The sequence below is a fragment of the Theropithecus gelada genome, chromosome 1, assembly GCF_003255815.1.
Source record: "Theropithecus gelada isolate Dixy chromosome 1, Tgel_1.0, whole genome shotgun sequence".
NCBI classification, from domain to species: domain Eukaryota; kingdom Metazoa; phylum Chordata; class Mammalia; order Primates; family Cercopithecidae; genus Theropithecus; species Theropithecus gelada.
Window position 1 is genome coordinate 138,693,507 of NC_037668.1, and position 12,257 is coordinate 138,705,763.

The window sequence follows — 12,257 nt, forward strand, 5'->3', positions numbered from 1 at the left end:
TTTTTTTTTTTTTTAACTGAAGGTGAAATTCACACAACATAAAATTTACCATAAAGTGGTCATTTCGGTGGCATTTAGTGAATTCACAATGCTGTGCAAAGACCACCTCTGACTAGTTCCAAAACATTTTCCTCATTCCAAAAGAAAAACCCCATACCCATTGAGAAGTTTCTTCCCATTGCCCTCTTCCCCCAGCCCCTGGCAATCACCAGTCTACTTCTGTCTCTATAGTTACTTATTTTAGATACTTCATATAAACGGAATCACAGTGTGTGGACTTTTGTGTCTATCTTTCACTTAGCATATTTTCAAGGTTCACCCTCAGGTAGCATGTAACAGACTTTATTCCTTTTTATGACTGCATAGTATTCGATTGTGTGTGTATCGTGTATGCCACAGTTTATTCATCTATCTATAGACATTTGGGCTGTTTGCATCTTTTGGCTTTGTGAATAATGCTACTATGAACATGCATGTACATGCGTTTGAGAACCCATTTTTATTTTGGGTGGGTACGTACACAGGGGTTGAATTGTTGGATCACATGGTAATTCAATTTTTTTTTTTTTTTTTTTTTTTTTGAGACGGTGTCTTGCTCTGTCGCCCAGGCTGGAGTGCAATGGCGTGATCTCAGCTCACTGCAAGCTCCGCCTCCGGGGTTCACACCATTCTCCTGCCTCAGCCTCCTGAATAGCTGGGACTACAGGCTCCCCCTCGCCGCCACGTCCGGCTTTTTTTTTTTTTTTTTTGTATTTTTTTTAATAGAGACGGGGTTTCAACGTGTTAGCCAGAATGGTCTTGATTTCCTGACCTCGTGATCCACCTGCCTCAGCCTCCCAAAGTGCTGGGATTACAGGCGTTAGCCACCGTGCCTGGCCCTTTTTTTTTTTTTTTTTTTTTTTTTTGAGACAGAGCTTTGCTCTGTTGCCCAGCCTGGAGTGCAGTGGCGGCAATCTTGGCTCACTGCAACCTCTGCCTCCCAGGTTCAAGCAATTCTCTTCCCTTGGCCTCCCGACTAGCTAGAGTTACAGATGTGTGCCACCACGTCTGGCTAATTTCTGTGTTTTTAGTAGAGATGGGGTTTCACCACGTTGGCCAGACTGGTTTTGAACTCTTGACCCCTCAAGTTATCTGCCTACCTTGGCCTTCCAGAGTGCTGGGATTACAGGCATGAGCCACCGCGCCCAGCCTTCAGTGTTTAACTATTTGAGGAACTCCAAATGGTTTCCATGATGGCTGAACCATTTTATATTCCTACCAGCAATGTACAGGGTTCCAGTTTCTCCGCATCCTCACCAATGCTTGTTATTTTCCATTTTATTGTTATCCCAGTAGGTATGCAGGGATACCTCATTCTGATTTTGGTTTACGTTTTCCTAATAACTAATGCTGTTAAGCATTCTCCTTTTCATGTGCTTGTTGGCCATCTGTATATCTTCTTTGGAGACATGTCTATTCAAGTCCTTTTCTGATTTTAAAATTGGGTTGTCTTTTTGTTGTTGAGTTGTAAGAGTTCTTTATATATTATGGATACAAGACCCTTATCAGATATATGCTTCACAAATATTTCTCTCCCATTCTGTAATTGTCGTTTTCACTTTCTGATGTCCTTTGATGCACTTAAAACTTTAATTTTGATGAAGTTCAGCTTAACTGTTTTTTCTTCTGTTGTTTGTGCATTTGGTGTCCTGTGTAAGATATCATTGTCAAATCCAAGGTTGTGAAGATTTACTCCTATGTTTTCTTCTAAGAGTTTTATAGTTTTAGCTCTTATATTTAGGTTGTTGATCCATTTTAAGGTAATTTTTGTATGTGGTGTGAGGTCAGGGTCCAAATGTATGCATGTAGACTTCTAGTTGTCCCAGCACTATTCGTTGAAGAGATTGTCCTTTTCCTATTAAATTGTCTTGGCTTCCTGTCAAAAATCAATTGGCCATAGATGTATGGGGAAAACCAAATAGTTTTAAAGGGCTGTTTAAATGAAGATTAACCCCAGATGGAACTGGGGCAGGCCAGCATTTTGGCTAAGAAAATAATGGTCCAGCCGGGCGCGGTGGCTCAAGCCTGTAATCCCAGCACTTTGGGAGGCCGAGACGGGCGGATCACAAGGTCAGGAGATCGAGACCATCCTGGCGAACACGGTGAAACCCCGTCTCTACTAAAAAATACAAAAAACTAGCCGGGCGCGGTGGCGGGCGCCTGTAGTCCCAGCTACTCGGGAGCCTGAGGCAGGAGAATGGCGGGAACCCGGGAGGCGGAGCTTGCAGTGAGCTGAGATCCGGCCACAGCACTCCAGCCTGGGCGACAGAGCAAGACTCCGTCTCAAAAAAAAAAACAAAAAAAAAAAAAAAAAAAAAAAGAAAATAATGGTCCAGCCCGGGCTCGGTGGCTCACGTCTGTAATCCCAGCACTTTGGGAGGCCGAGGCAGGCGGATCATGAGGTTAGGAGATCGAGACCATCCTGGCTAACGTGGTGAAACCCTGTCTCTACTAAAAATACAAAAAAAAAAAAAAAAAAAAAAAGCTGGGTGTGGTGGTGTATGCCTGTAGTCCCAGTTACTCAGGAGGCTGAGGCAGGAGAATGGCATGACCCCGGGAGGTGGAGCTTGCAGTGAGCAGAGATAGCGCCACTGCACTCCAGCCTGGGCGACAGAACAAGACTCTGTCTAAACAAAAAAAAAAAAAGAAAAAAGAAAATAATGATCTTTGATAAATTTGAGAAATTAATTATACTTAACATAAAGAATTATAAAAATAATCAATTCTTAGAAAAGGAAGGACACCTGAAGGTCACAAGCTCCAACTCTCTAACTGATGCATATATGCCCTTGCTACAGAATTGCTGGGAAATGACTCTCCAGCCTGGTTTGTTCTTGTTGTTTTGAAACAAGGTCTTGCTTTTTCACCCAGGCTGGAGTGCAATGGCACAATCTCAGCTCACTGCAGCCTCTGCCTCCCAAGTTCAAATGATTCTCCTGCCTCAGTCTCCCAAGTAGCTGGAATTGCAGGTATGCACCACCCCGCCTGGCTAATTTTTGTAATTTTAGTAGAGATGGGGTTTCACCATGTCGACCAGGGTGGTCTCAAACTCCTGACCTCAAATGACCCTCCCACTTCGGCCTCCCAAAGTGCTAAGATTAGGTTACAGGTGTGAGCCACTGCGCCCATCCCTGATTGGTTGTTGTTGTTGTGTTGTTGTTGTTGTTGTTGTTGTTATTATTTAGCTTTCAGTGTTGTATTTGATAGGCTGAATTTCCCCTAATGTGAAGAGGCTTCATTTGCCCTAATGCGAAGCATAATGACTCAATAAATGAGTTAAGAAGTTGTGATATAATAAAAATAAACATTTGGTCATTATCCCCGTTCCTGGCACAAGCTCCTAAAACCTTCGGAATCTCAGGTGTGATAAGTGTTGTTGGTATGCTAATGAGATGACTGGTGGCTGGGGAACCCTGAATAGCTTCAGGATGGGGGCTGGTGGCCAGAAAGACTAAGGCATGATCTAAACAAACAGAATACTGCAGCCCTTAATAAGCGTTAACAGGATCTGATTTCCAGAGTTACCACATTATAATATTCAAAATGCCCAGTTTTTGCTTTTTTCTTTCTATCAGCTTTTTCAGGTTGAAGTGCCCAGTTTTTGGGGGTTATTATTATTATTATTATTATTGAGATGGAGACTGGAACTGTCGCCGGGGCTGGAGTGCAGTGGCGCGATCTCTGCTCACAGCAACCTCTGCCTCTCAAGTTCAAGCAATTCTCCTGCCTCAGCCTCCTGAGTTGCTGGGATTATAGGCACCCACCTCACACCCAGCTAATTTTTGTATTTTTAGTAGAGACAGGGTTTCATTATGTTGGCCACGCTGGTCTCAAACACCTGACCTCGTGATCCACCCGCCTCGGCATCCCAAAGTGCTGGGATTACAGGCATGAGCCACCATGCCAGGCCCGAAGTGCCCAGTTTTTACCCAAAAATAAATAAATAAATAAAATAGCATACCAAGAAAAAAGAAAAGTACAACCCATTCACAGGAAAAAGAAATTGACAGAAACCATCCCTGGGGAAGCCTAGACATTGAACTTGCTAGACAAAGACTTTTATTTAAATGTTTAAAAGTTTACTTAAATGTTTATTTAAATGGTCTTACATATGCTTAACTAAAGGAAACCATTGACAAAGAACTAAAGGAAGCCAGGTAAACAATAAGTGTATAAACAGAATCAACAAAGAGACAAATTATGAAAAATAAACCAAAGTTCTGGAGCTGAAAAGTACAATAGCTGAAATGAGAATTTTGAAAAGATGAACAGCACTGACAAATCTTTAGCTAGACTGAGAAAGAGTGAAGATGCAAATAACTAAAATCAAAAATGAAAGCAGCGACATCATTATGGACCTTACAGGAAAAAAGAAAAAAAGCATCATAAGACAATACTGTGAACAACTGTATACCAGCAAATTAGATAACCTAGATGAAATGAGCAAATTCCTGGAAAAACACAAATGACCAAAACTGACTCAGGAAGAAATAAACCTGAACAAACGTAGAAGAAGTTAAGAGATTGAATCCAATACGAGGTTGAATCAGTAAGGCCAGGCACAGCAGCTCACACCTGTAATCCCAGCACTTTGGGAGGCTGAGACGGGCGGATTACGAGGTCAGGAGATTAAGACCATCCTGGCTAACACGGTGAAATCCCGTCTCTACTAAAAATACAAAAAAAAACAAAAACAAAAAAAAACCAAAACGCCGGGCATGGTGGCGGGCGCCTGTAGTCCCAGCTACTCGGGAGGCTGAGGCAGGAGAATGGCGTGAACGCAGGAGGCAGAGCTTGCGGTGAGCCGAGATTGCACCACTGCGCTCCAGCCTGGGCAACAGAGGGAGACTCTGTCTCCAAAAAAAAAAAAAAAAAAGGTTGAATCAGTAATCAAAAACCTCCCCTGAAGCAGGACCAGATGGCTTCAGCTTGGTGAATTCTACCAAACCTTTAAAGAAGAATTAACACCAATCCTCAAATTCTACTAAGGAATAGAAGAGGAGGGAATACTTCGCTGAACTATTTTTTCTCACAACACTTCTGACACTAAATGTGTGGGTTTTTTATTCCACACAAAAAACAACTCTCCAGACACCAAGTATGTGTCCTACAATTCAATTCAATTCTGATATTACGTACCTGAAGTTAGCAGAAGCTCCCCAGACGTAGTCATTAGGGGGTGTTTTTGGAAGTTTTATTACGTAGACATCATGGGTTAACATCATTGGCCATAAAATCATTGACCCAGGAGGCCAAGGAGTAGGGCTGAACGGTCCAGCCCTCTTTGCCTAGCAAGTTCAATGTCTAGGCTTCCTCACAGATGGCTTCTGTCAATTTCTTTTTCCTGTGAATGGGTTGTACTTTTCTTTTTTTCTTGGTGTGCCTTCACATTTTTTTTGCTAAAAACTGGATACTTCAACCTGAGGAAGCTGACTGAAAGAAAAAAACTGGGCATTTTGGATATTATAATATGATAACCCTGGAAATCAGATTCTTTGCCCTTTGCAAGATTTGCTGTTATTGCTTATTAAGGGTTGCAGTCTTGTTTGTTTAGTGACATTTCCATATGATTTTTGCAGACTGCATTCCTTATATGTAGACACTGAAGTCTCTGCTCTATTACCTCAGTGGTCAGCCACAGAGAGTTAACACAGATTTCCTTAAACACCTGGACTAAAAACACCTGGACCAAACACAAAAGAAAAATCTTCTGATCTTTGCAGATTGGCTCTGAGCTGAGGCATTCCTTAGACACTTAACCAAGCCACTCTTTCCATTTTCCGTAGACTTTAACTCCTGCTTGCATGGAATGCAAAGATCAGCCACAGGCGCAAGCCTAGGGTCCTCTTAGATCTTTTCTGAGCGTGTGTGCAGCCCTGGACATGTGCATTGCAACCTGGGTTCCCTGGTACATGCAGTAGCCCTTCAATGACCTTCTTTTCTCAAGCATCTTCTTCCTCAGCCTCCTCCTTCCCAGACTTTTTGGTCTATGTGCTGCATGACCCATCTGCTGTCCCTTGCTCCAGACATCTATGGGGAGTTTATGTCTTTAAATGTTTTCAACAGGCTGGGTGCGGTGGCTCACACCTGTAATCCCAGCACTTTGGAAGGTCAAGGCAGGTGGATCACCTGAGATCAGGAGTTCAAGACCAGCCTGGCCAAAATGGTGAAACCCCATCTCTATTAAAAATACAAAAATTAGCCAGGCGTGGTGGCAGGTGCCTGTAATCCCAGCTACTTGGGAGGCTGAGGCTCGAGAATCGCCTGAACTTAGGAGGCGGAGGTTGCAGTGAGCCGAGATCGTGCCATTGCACCCCAACCTGGGCGACAAGAGCGAATCAAGAACAAAACAAAACAAAAATGCTTTCAACAGATGCCACCTGGGGAGGTGCACCAGCCTGAGGGATTGAAGCAAAGACAAACCTCTGCACCAGTCCTCAAGGGAACTGCTAGGCATGTCAAAATGCACAATCACAATTACTTGAGAAGAAAGTCCATATTGCTCACTCCAGCACCAGCAAGCTACATGAGGAATGTTTAGTCCTCTCCCTAAATCCTAGATACACGGACAACTGCCCATAAACCGCTGCACTCAGAAATCCCTGAGACTATTTTAGGTGAAGCCCTGTAACTAAGTTCCAGGTAATCAGATGAAAGGAGAAGAGGCATGTCTTTTTTGTCATTCTGCTTCCTTTCGAGAATATGGAGATGATAGCCAAAGCTCAGGTAGCCATCCTGGGCCATGAAGACCATGAGGACGGTGAAGCCACAAAATGGAAGGAGCTGTGTCCTCAGTTGTGGAGCCACTAGCTTGGCATTGCCTAATTCCTTACTTGGTTTCACGGAGGGAAAACCACTTTTATCTTGTTTAAGCCATTGTAATTTTGTGATTCCCTCACATACAGTTAAATCAAAGTTTGCTTGACACACACGCCCTTTCCAGCTACATTCCTCCTACACTGTATGCCCCACTAGCTATGCTCAATGCCATGCACCTCTCTCTGCTTCCATTTCTTTGCACAGCATTTACAGCAAGTTATCAGGACAGTCTTCTTCACTTGTCTCTCTCACTACCCATGAGTGTCTTGTCTCCATCTTGGATTCCTTATTTTAATTCTTGGAGGAACTTGGGGAGAGGAGGGCATTATTGCTTTTTTAGACATGGGAAAATGGAGGTTTACAAAGACAAAACTGCTTCCCAATTGTGCCTGGATAATGAGTAGCAGAACCAGATGCGGAACTCAAGTCCCTCTGGCCCAGTGCAGTGGCTGGCCCTCTCTGCTCCACCTCGAAGGTCTCATGGCAGTGCATGCACTGGGCTGTGGCTGAGGGATCTTTGATGAATTCATTCCCTTTGCATTTTTCCTTTGAGGTCGTCAGCTGCTTTTCACATGCTGACTTGTGAGGGATGAGTAAGCTGCTTCCTGGGCCTGGCCTCAGTTCAGGAGGGATGGCCTCTACTTCGGGTTTTGGTGTTCAGAGCATGGTGTTTTCTTTTAACACACTCTAGGGGCCCAACACTGCTTAGCAGACAGTGTGGGGGAACGGAACCCATGTGAATGTTAGAACCAGATGGACCCAGGTCTGAAATCTGTCTCTTCCACTTATTTGTTGCATGAACCAGAGTGATTTCTTAACCTTGCTGGGCCCCTCAGTTTTCCCACCTGTGACAGGATAGAATGATCTCTCTCAGAGGTTTATAGAGAGAATTAAAGACAAACCAGTCAAAATGACAGGAGTATGGCAGGCACTCAACAAATGTCTTTCTTCTACTTCTCTCCTCATTTGAGGTAGGAGCTTTGTCTGGTTTTGTTTGACATTGAAATGATAGACTATATTATTGTTCACAAGTTTGGAAGCCTTGCTTCACATGGAAAAAAAAAAAAAAAAGAAGAGTAGATGGAGCCAAGTGTGGTGACTCATGCCTGTAAGTCCCAGCTACTTGGGAGTCTGAGGTGGGAGGACCACTTGAGCTTAGGAGTTTGAGTCCAGCCTGGGCAACATAGTGAGCCCTCAGTCTCTAAAAAAAGAAGAGTAGATAAGTGCTAGCAATATCTGACATAAGATTGCCATGGAGTGAGTCTGGAGTAGTTTCTTTTTGAGCCATGCAGAACCACATTCCATGTCACAATAGTCTCATCAGTACGGTTCCAGGGCAGGGTCAGTCTGACATGCATGAAACCCAGCCATAAGATAGGCACTAGGGACACATCCCCCATGTGTGACACTGGGGACAGAAGGGATGCTTAAAGGACAACTTAAAGCAGCTCTTTCTTTGCTAGAGCTTTTGCCAGTGTGTCTGGGAGTTGGCACCAGTCATCTGAAAGATTCAGGTCAACTCACCTAATGACACTTACCACCACAGTTTTCCAGCATTTTCTCTGTATAATGGGATGATTTCATCTTTCTATGGTGGGTGTTTGTGTGATTTTGAAACACTCTTAGGATGGGTCTGCTCTTACCATTTCAAAAATTTAAGCCAGCAATCCTCAACCTTCTTGGCTTCATAACCTCTTTACTCTGTTAAAACTAATTCAGAACTCCGAAAGCTTTTGTTTATGAGGTTTATATTTATCAATACTTAACCATATGCTATGGTTTGGATGTGGTTTGTCCCTGTGAAAACTCACCTTGAATTGCCAGTGTAGTGGAGTTGGGAGGTGGGGCATATCAGAGGTGAATAGCTCATTAAGATGGACTTCTTGTGAGACTGGGCTAGTTCTTGCAGGACTGGACTAGTTACCATGATAGTGGGTTATATCATGCAAGGCTACTCCTTGTTTTTGGTCCCTTTTTCGCACATGCCTGATTCTCCTTCTGCTTGTCTACCGTGTTATGGTGCAGCAGGAAGCCCTCACCAGAGGCCAGGCAGATGCAGGCGCCATGCTTCTTGGACTTCCCAGCTCCAGAATCATAAGCCAAAAAAACCTCTTTTCTTTATGAATTACCCAGTCTCAGGTATTCTGTTATAGAAACATTAAGTGGACCGAGATACCGTGTTAGAAAGCAAAACTGAGAATTTGTAAAAAATATTCACTCACTTAGAATAATGACAAACTCATTATGTGTTAACATATGACATTCTAATGAAAAATATATTTTGCAAACAAATTTAGTGGGAAGAATGGTACTGTTTCACATTCATGGTGAGCAGTTATGGCCCTCAATTGTGTCCACACCTTAATACTCTGAACCTATAAACATGTTACTTTACATGGCAAAAGGGATATTACAGATATGATTAGGGTTAATGATTTTGAGATGGGAGATGAGCTTTCATTATCCAGGTGGACCCAATCTAATCATCAACTCCTGAAAAATGGAAAACCTTTTCCACCTGGTCACAGGAAGACATGACACTGAAGAAGGCTCAGAGGGAGATGCATTGTTGCTGACCTTGAAGATTGAGGATGGCATCAAGAGCTAAGGAATGAACAGCACCTCCAGAAGCTAGAAAAGGTAAGAAAACAGATTCTTCATTAGAGCCTCCAAAAGGGAACCCAGCTCTGTGATACCTTGATGTTAGCTCAGTGAGAACTCATGTCACACTGCTGACCTACAGAGCTGTATGAGAATACATCTGTGTTGTTAAGCCACTATGGTTTGTGGTAATTTTTTTTTTTTTTTTTGGAGACGGAGTCTGGCTCTGTCGCCCAGGCTGGAGTGCAGTGGCACAATCTCGTCTCACTGCAAACTCTGCCTCCCGGGTTCATGCCATTCTCCTGCCTCAGCCTCCAGAGTAGCTGGGACTACAGGTGCCCGCCATCATGCCCGGCTAATTTTTTGTATTTTTTAGTAGAGACAGGGTTTCACCATGTTAGCCAGGATGGGTTTGTGGTAATTTTTAATGGCAGCAATAGAAAAACTAATACAAGGCCAGGCGCAGTGACTCACACCTGTAATCCTAGCACTTTGGGAGGCCTAGATGGGTGGATTGCTTGTGATCAGGAGTTCAAGACCAGCCTGGCCAACATGGTGAAACCTCGTCTCTAGTAAAAATACAAAAATTAGCTGGGTGTGGTGGCGCATGCCTGCAATCCCAGCTACTCAGGAGGCTGAGGCAGGGCAATCACTTGAACCCAGGAGTCAGAGGTTACAGTGAGCTGAGATCACGCCATTGCACTCCAGCCTGGGTGACAGACAGAGACTCCATCTCAAAAAAAAAAAAAAAGGAAAAATTAATCCAACAGTTTTACAAATCTCTTCAGTGTCTGGCTAAACCAAAGACCGTTGGATTCTTGCACCTGCTTCTGCATTCAATCTGTTGCGGAGATGATGCTTTGGTTGAAGTATATGAAGAAAATTTGGCCTTATATAGATTTATAGTTGAAAACCTTAGGAGTATTTTAATAGCCTTTTCAGATCATTGTGGATTATTCTTTGATATGATGCCAAATTTAACAATTGTAATTTCTTAAAGTTTAGTTGCAATGTAGAACATGAAAGCATATCAACAAACTTTTCATATCTGTTACATTAATATCCATTGGCCTGTCTTCCAATTTGATCTTTTACTCATGCATTATTTTGTAACATGATGTACTGGTCATTTGGAAAACACTGATTCACTAAGTTATGCAGGTCTTCCAACTGTTGACATATTTCATTATACAAGATAAAAAAGATCACATTCATTAATGTCAATCTTATCCAAAGATATAGAGAAGCTATTAAACTCATAATGGCAGATACAAGTCTTTTCCAGAATTCTCATTTTCATTTGAAAGCTCAAATTTTATCATTGGCAACAAATAGCATCAGTTGTTTCCCTTGAAGTGACAGGCTCACTTTGTTCATTTTTCAGAAAACGTCTTCCAGATACACAAGTCTGAATCACTTCAGGTTGTCCGTCATATTTTCAAGATGGTGGTCTCTGCAAAAAGCAGTTAGTACAGCTTACGACTCACAAAATGACGTAAGTACTTTTCTTGGAAACCAAGATACTTCAAATTGTAGCAGAAATGCTTTATGCCTACGTCCCATGGCATCACACACAATATTAAAAACAGTACAGGATCGAGGGCAGAGATTAGATGGAATTGATAATTTTTACTGCTTTTTTTAGTACTTTCTCAACTGAGACTGTCATTTTAAAAAATCATCAATTTCACAGCAGTGAAGAATGCAGCATCGACTACTGTTTGGCATCACAGAGTTTGTTCATACTAAGGCGTTAGCAGTTTTACCCAACACTGATTTTGTTCCATCAGTGCACATATCAACATAGTAAAAATGAGTAATAACAAAGTCTTAATATTATTATGAAAACCATTTTGCCCACACAGACCCTGGGGGTCTGCAGATCACACTTTGAGAATTGCTTATTTATGCCATTTTATCTAAGGACATCTCCACCTTCATTCCGTATTTCAATGACATGTAGTGCATAGGCTTAGCATTTTGGTGTCTGTTTCTGTAAACCATTACAAAGATGTGCACACCCAGTTTATTGTCGTATTCTAACGAGATTTATGAAATTCACAGCATGTACTTTGTGGACAATTTGGCAAACGTTTTTCTTTAAAAATTGCTTGGCTTTCTCTGCATTTTCTTAGGTTCTGTGTACTAGTGTACATATGTTGATTTATGAAGGGAAGTAGTAGCTATCAGATGGTTATTCCCACTTAGCCAGAAATTACTTTGTTGCTTTGTTGACAGTGAAGAGAAAAGAAGTAATGCATACATCTGGGCAATACTTTTAGTTTCATTACATTTTGTTTGCTTCTACATCTAAATTATAATATTGTATTATGAATGCTAATTAGCATGCATCATTTTTTCTGGCTTTACAGATTTTGTTTCTATGGTAAAGTGATACACATTCATTAAAGAAAACTTAGATATTCTAGGCCGGGTGCAGTGGCTTACACCTATAATCCAGCACTTTGGGAGGCCAAGGTGGGTGGATCACAATGTCAGTAGTTCGAGACCAGCCTGGCCAACATGGTGAAACCTCGTCTCTGCTAAGAATACACAATTACCCGGGCGTTCTGGCACATGCCTGTAGTCCCAGCTACTTGGGAGGCTGAAGCAGTAGAATCACTTGAGCCTGGGAGGCAGAGGTTGCAATGAGCCAGGATTGCACCACTGTACTCCAGCCTGGGTGACAAAGCGAGATTCTGTCTCAAAATAAATAAATAAATAACTGGGCACGGTGGCTCACGCCTGTAATCCTAGCATTTTTGGAGGCTGAGGTGGGCGGATCACGAGATTAGGAA